Genomic DNA, 7,168 nt, shown 5'->3' on the forward strand with positions numbered 1-7,168 from the left:
CTTCTTGGGAGAAGGACCCTTAGGAGCTTTGAGTGCTTGCTTCCCTTTTTCAGCCTTTTTGCCCCTGTTCACCGGTTTGTCTGCATCGTGAATAGACCTAAGCATATCCGGTGTAAGCTCCCTAGGACCAGTTGGCCTGAATTCCTTGATCGTCCGAATCAACCTGCTTTTAGAGGGCACGTCTCCATACATTGTTTCCGGAATGGATCCAATGAAAGAGAATTTAGATGCATCTGAGACGATGATCTTCTTGGTATGAAACGTACCAATAGAAGACATCGATGCACCGGCAGCAGTGGGAATGTCAAACTTGTCCATCGCCCACTTTGTAATCAAAATCCAGAACCGGGCCAACGACACCTCAGAGTGTCGTGATGATGAAGAAAGGCTCTGGATGAGCTGTTGCCATAGGACCAACCCATAGTCCAGGTTAATCCCGTTGTAGACCGCGTACATGATCGACAGGAAGAGGCGACTGGCACCGTCGGATCCTGAGTTCCGTTCCGACAAGCCCTTGAAGAGGACTGTAAATAAGCCGTTCCACTGTGGTGGCAGGCAGGACTTTTTGAACTTAGCGACGGAGGTGAGGACCTCCGTGTACCCCATGTTGTAAAACATGTTATACAGATGCCCAACCGGAATCGTCTCCGGATTAATTCTTGATGGGTCAACAGCAAACCCAAGCATGGTGCAGACACGTTGGCGAGAAACTGATGTCTTGTGGTCTGCAATTTCGAAGAACACCCGTTCGACTGCCTTGTCGTAATAAGCAGTCGCGTAAACCTGCGATAGGGCTACCATTGGCACAGATTCGATTCTTGAGAGAGCTGGAGCAAGTTGGGAGTACTTCAAGCACTCAATAATCGGCGACATGTAGGAATCGTACGCCAAAGGGTTGAGGTCAATCACCAGACATTGTTGTGGACGGATGGGGAGGATTTGTGAAGTAGCATGGACGGAAGAGGATTCAGCCATTGTTGAAGGTATGAAGAGGATGATGAACAGTGAAGCTGTTTGGGAGTATGTGTTCTTTGGAAATTTCGGAGGCAGTAAAGAGGTAAAAGGTGGTGTAGACGGCCTTTTATAGTGGGTGATAGGAGAGAGAAAAATCGTTTCAAATCTTCTATGGAAATACGAAAAGGTTTCCTGAGGGACAGATGGATGACAGTTGAGGCGTGCGATGATCACGTTGGAGAGAGAATGTCAGATTCCTAGGATCACGCCGCCCAACAAGCGCCGTTTCAGAGAGAAAACCGTTTCAATTCCTCACGCGCCTTTAATTACTAGAGTGATGACGCTTGGATTTCGCACACGCGTCCACAATGTCAATAAAAGCATGGCCGTTTCAAATTCACACGCGCCCCCTTTTTACCGTCGTTTGAATTTCAATCCTTTTAACTCCCGCCGAGTCAGCAACCTTTCGTCTTATCCTTTTAAACGACATCTTTTGAATTAAATGCCCACGTGGATCGTTTTTGACCACAGCTCCATAATTAACCACCAAGTAATAATACAGCCTGTAAAATTTAGTAACGGAATTTTGGAAAATCAAAGATTTTCGTGCAAAGAGTGTAAAAGAAAAAGAAATAAAGCAACTCTTTTAAGGATATTCTGTGATGTCAATAAAGACACGAAACTGACGATCCCGGGCACGAATCTCTTCCTTCAAGGTCAAGAGAGACCTTAAAGTGTTAGTGTGGATTCCCGTTGAATTACGATCAAACACTTATTAATAAATGTTGAAAGGCTTCTTTTAGTTAGGCTAAATAAGGGTGGCTTTCGCTTTGATTCAGCAATTCTATTCTTGAAGTAAGAAAGAAAGTGAACAAAGTACTTGTGAGACCGGTGTAGCCTGTTGAACAAGTAGGTAGGAATTTATTTTAAATTGGCTTGGAAATTTATAAAATCTCAGAGAAAAAAATAAAAACTGGATCCCAAGGGAAGAAATGTTATGGTGTTTAACAATTTCATAGGAATCACACAAAAGAAAATTTGAGATTTCATTAGGGTACATTCGTCAATCCTTTGGTGAAAACTTGAGCAAATTAATTGTTCACCGTCAATCCATTAGGTGTTGAATTTGGGGTTTCACTCAGCTCGTAGTGACACGAAACTAAGATCATAAACACAGATGTTGTGTAACCATAAACCTCAGTGGTAATTTCTGAGAGTCTCAAGGGTTACGATGATAACACGAATGTAATGGAGAAGTAAAATGGAGATGGTGTAAGAAAACATAGTACCTCTGCCGCGAAAATAAGGACCAAGCAGGAAACTCTTAAATCATGTGAGAAGAGAGTGAGGTAGCTCACGATTAGAATAAATGTGTTAGCCTTATTGGGAAGACAAGGTTTGTGTATACCAGGTCATGAAGGCTATTATTCAAAATCTTATGAGGCTTGGGACACATACAGCAGCATGCTTCTAGGGACACTTAAGTAATTCATCAATTATACCCCCATAAACGAATGAACATACAAGAAAAAATAAAAAAAATATTTTTGGAGTTTTTGAGATTTATTAAAGAAATAAAAAAAAATAAAAGAAAATAAAAAGAATAAAAAAATAAGTAAGAAAAAAAAAATAAGACTTAAAAAAAAACTTTGGAAAAAATATGAAAAACCGAACCCGAACGTTCGGTTGGGAAAAAGTTGAAAAACCGAACCCGAGCTTTCGGTTGGTTTCGGTTCCAGAAAATTTTGAAAAACCGAACCCGAGCGTTCGGTTGGTTTCGGTGCCAGAAAATTTTGAAAAACCGAACCCGAACCTTCGGTTGGTTTCGGTTCAGGAAAATTTTGAAAAACCGAACCCGAACCTTCGGTTGGTTTCGGTTCAACAAAATTTTGAAAAACCGAACCCGAACCTTCAGTAGGTTTCAGTTTTGGAAAATTTTGAGAAACCAAGGAATTTAGACATGCAATTGGAAAATACTTTTAACACAAAGAAAAACAAAATTGTACAAGAAATATACAACAGAGAAAAACTACCTTTGAAGTGATGAGCGAGTTAAATGGTTTAACCGAACCCGAACGTTCGGTTGGTTTCGTTTCATACGTTTGAGGTGGAGAGGTAGTGTGAGGTACTGACTCTGATTCCATCATACCTAGCCCTTGCAATATTTTATTGAATGATGCTTCAGGAAGAGCTTTGGTAAAGACGTCAGCCAGTTGATCAGTGGTTCTTACGAAGTGAACATCGACGTTTCCATCTTCCACATGATCTTTGATGAAGTGATACCTCAGTGCTATGTGTTTGGTTTTAGAGTGTTGCACTGGATTATGACAGATCCTAATTGCACTTTCAGAGTCACAATATAGTGGGATCTTCTTCATATTGAGTCCATAGTCTCGAAGTTGACTCTGGATCCAAATCACTTGTGAGGTGCAGGATGCAGCGGCAATGTATTCCGCTTCGGCAGTAGACAACGACACACACGTTTGTTTCTTGGATTGCCAGCTGACCAACTTCCCGTCAAGGAATTGACAGCCACCAGTTGTGCTTTTTCTGTCGAGTCCACATCCTCCAAGGTCAGTATTAGAATAGGCTTGAACGAAGAAGCCTGAGTTGGATGGATACCATAGACCTAAGGAGGTGGTTCGCTTGAGATAGCGTAAGATGTTCTTCACTGCAAGCATGTGAGGCTCGCGTCGGTTTGCCTGAAATCGAGCACAATAACACACATAAAACATGATATCAGGCCTGCTAGTAGTAAGATACATTAGTGAGCCTATCATTTGACGATAGAGCGTGATATCGACAGCCGGTTTGTCTAGAGATGGGGTAAGCTTGGTGCCGAATGCCATTGGGACTTTGACTTTTGAGTCTCCCATCATGCCAAACTTTGCTAGGAGAGTCTTCGTGTAAGCTTCCTGATTGATAAAGATGCCTTCGGGTCCCTATCTAATATTTAAACCAAGGAAAAAGTTAATAGGACTCATTGAGCTCATTTCAAATTTAGTCTCCATCAGCTTTCTGAATTCAGCTGTTAAGCTGGGATTCGTGGAGCCAAAGATGATGTCATCGATATAAATTTGAACTATCATAAGGTGGTTACCTTCCTTTTTGTGAAAGAAGGTTGGGTCAACCGAACCTTGTTTGAATTTAGACATCTTTAAAAATTTAGTTAGCGTTTCATACCAGGCTCTCGGAGCTTGTTTGAGGCCGTACACAGCTTTATCCAGAATATAGCAATGGTTTGGATACTTTTCGTTCACGAACCCAGGAGGTTGCTCCACATATACAGTTTCTTCGAGTTCTCCATTGAGAAATGCACACTTGACGTCCATTTGGAAAACTTCAAAGTTTTTGTGAGCAGCATAAGCCAGAAATATTCTAACAGATTCTAGCCTAGCTACCGGAGCAAAAGTCTCTTCATAGTCTATCCCTTCCTCCTGACAGTATCCCTTTACCACCAGACGAGCCTTGTTCGTTATAACATTTCCTTCCTTGTCCATTTTGTTCCTAAAAACCCATTTGAGACCAACAACCGAAGCATCTGGAGGAGTTGGAATGAGGCGCCAGACTTTGTTCCTTTCAAATTCGTTCAGTTCGTCTTGCATTGCTTGAACCCAATCAGAGTGATCGAGGGCAGTGTTAACTGTCTTCGGTTTAACTTTTGATACGAATGAGTTAAACATACAAAACTCAACCTTTGAAAATAAGGATGTCTGTTTTGCCTTCAGTTGTGATCGGGTCAGAACCTTTTCAGATACATCACCAACTACTTGAGAGATAGGATGATCTCTGGTCCATTTGGTAAGAGGAGGGTAATTCGGATCAAAGGTTGGGTCTAGTTCAGCAATGATCATTTCTTCTGGCTCAGATTGGCTATCAAAATCAAGCGTCATATCATCATGCTCCCCCTCGATTGATGAGCTCTGAGAAACTTGAGGTTCAGGGGTTTCTTGTGGTGCTGAGCTTTCAGGCATTGAAGCACCTTTGGTTGGAGAAGCACCTTCGGTTGGAGTTGTAGAACTTGGCTCCCCCTCGACATGAGAGTTTGGCTCCTCCTCGACATGAGAGTTTGGCTCCCTCTCAACGTTTGAGCTTGGCTCCCCCTCGACTGAAGTATTGTTGGATGGAGGGTCATCAGTAGTTGATCCTCCTTCATGCATTCTCCTTGCAGCTTCTTCGACAATCTGCTTCATGTGGTCAACCTTGTTGTCTGCTGCACCTGCTTCTGAGAGAGAAGCTTTCTCTGGTTCATCAAAGATCTCCAGAAATTTTTCGTAGAGATTAGCGATCGAGACTGTGACTTGGCCAGTTTGAGGAAAGATTTCCCCAACGGTGTCTTCTTTGGCCTGTAGCTTTTTGACATAGCTATCGTCAAAGGTCACATAGTATGTCTCTTCAATTCTTCTTGAACGCTTGTTTAGGACCCTGTATGCCTTGGATGTGAGAGAGTAGCCCAGAAAGATTCCCTCGTCGGCTTTGACATCGAACTTGTTGCGGTGTTCTTTAGAGTTAAAGATGAAACACCGTGAGCCGAACACGTGGAAAAATTTCACATTGGGCTTTCGGTTGTTTAGTATCTCATAAGGTGTGAGCGTGAATCGCTTGTTGAGATAAGACCTGTTATGTGTAAAACAAGCAGCAGAAATAGCATCAGCCCAAAAATAAAGAGGTAAGGAAGCGAAACTTAGCATAGTTCGGGCAGCTTCACACAAAGATCGGTTTCGTCTTTCGACTATTCCGTTCTGTTGAGGTGTGTAGGGAGCTGAGAAGTTGTGACTTATTCCCTTTTCTGCTAGAAACTCTTCAAACTCCTTGTTCTTGAATTCCAGACCATTATCGCTCCTAATGTTGCGAACGACCTTCTTCAGCTGTACTTCAATCTGCTTGATGAACATTTTCAGCTTATTAGTCGCTTCAGATTTGAGCTTTAAAAAGAACACCCATGTAAATCGTGAAAAGTCATCAACAATAACAAGAATATACTTGCTACCACCGATGCTTTCGATAGATGAAGGACCGCACAAATCGATATGAAGTAATTCGAGTGGTTCAACAACTTTTTTGTTGATTACAGATGGATGACTTTGACGACTCTGCTTCCCCATTTCGCATGCAGCACACAAATGATCTCTGTCGAACTTGAGCAATGGAAGGCCCCTAACATGACCTCCAGTGACAAGTTGGTTAATATCTTTAAAGTTGAGATGAGAGAGTCTTCGGTGCCACAACCAGCTTTCGTCAGATTGAGCTTTTGATAACAGGCATATTGCTGGGTTTCCTTTGATGGGTTTCATGTTTAGAGGAAACATTTCACCCTTTCACTCCGACTTGAGAATCACCTTCTTTGTTTTCTTCTCAATAATTTCAGAACCTTCATCATCGAATGAGACTTTGAGCCCTGTACCTCCAACAAGCTGAGATACACTAATGAGGTTGTGTTGGAGTCCTTCCACATAAGCCACCTTCCTTATAGTAAAGTCACCATTTGTTATCATCCCGTATCCCTTTATGGTGCCGAAAGAGTTATTTCCAAACTTGACATTGCCACCATTTGCAAGAGATCTATATTCCCTGAGCTCCTCTTTCCTCCCTGTCATGTGGCGTGAGCAGCCACTATCGATGTACCATTCTTCGTCGAACTGCTCGTCACTTATAACCTGCAAAAATTAAGCAGATTTAGGAACCCAAAGTTTCTTGGGTCCACGTGAGCTTTTCATGGGAACAGGAACAGTAAGAGAGATGTCAACAAGATATGTTCATTTTATGAGTGTCGTTTCATCTTTCTTTTTAATGGTAAAGACTTTTATCTTATTAGGATTGGGTGCGTTCGGCTTGGACTCTGGTTTGAATTCATTGACCTTCTGTTTGCCCTTTTGTTCAGCTGATGAATGAGATGTTTGAGAACGAACAGAATTAGCTTTAGAGCAAGATGGAGATGAATTAGTGGAAGTAGAAGAATTAGAAGAACTAGAAGGAGTGGGTTTGGATTGAGAGGACTTCTTGGCTGGAGACTCTAGGTGACCCTTTTGCTTTTGACCATTGGAGGGACTGACCTTAGAGTTTTGTTCTCTTTTAACTTCAGAACCGAACCTTTGCGTTCGGTTGGAATCGTTCTTTGAACCGAACCTTTGCTTTCGGTTGAAGTCATTTTCAGAACCGAACCTTTGGTTTCGGTTGGAATTCTCTTGTGGACCGAACCTTGGCTTTCGGTTAT

This window comes from Lactuca sativa, chromosome 5 (genome assembly GCF_002870075.4).
Source record: "Lactuca sativa cultivar Salinas chromosome 5, Lsat_Salinas_v11, whole genome shotgun sequence".
NCBI lineage: Eukaryota > Viridiplantae > Streptophyta > Magnoliopsida > Asterales > Asteraceae > Lactuca > Lactuca sativa.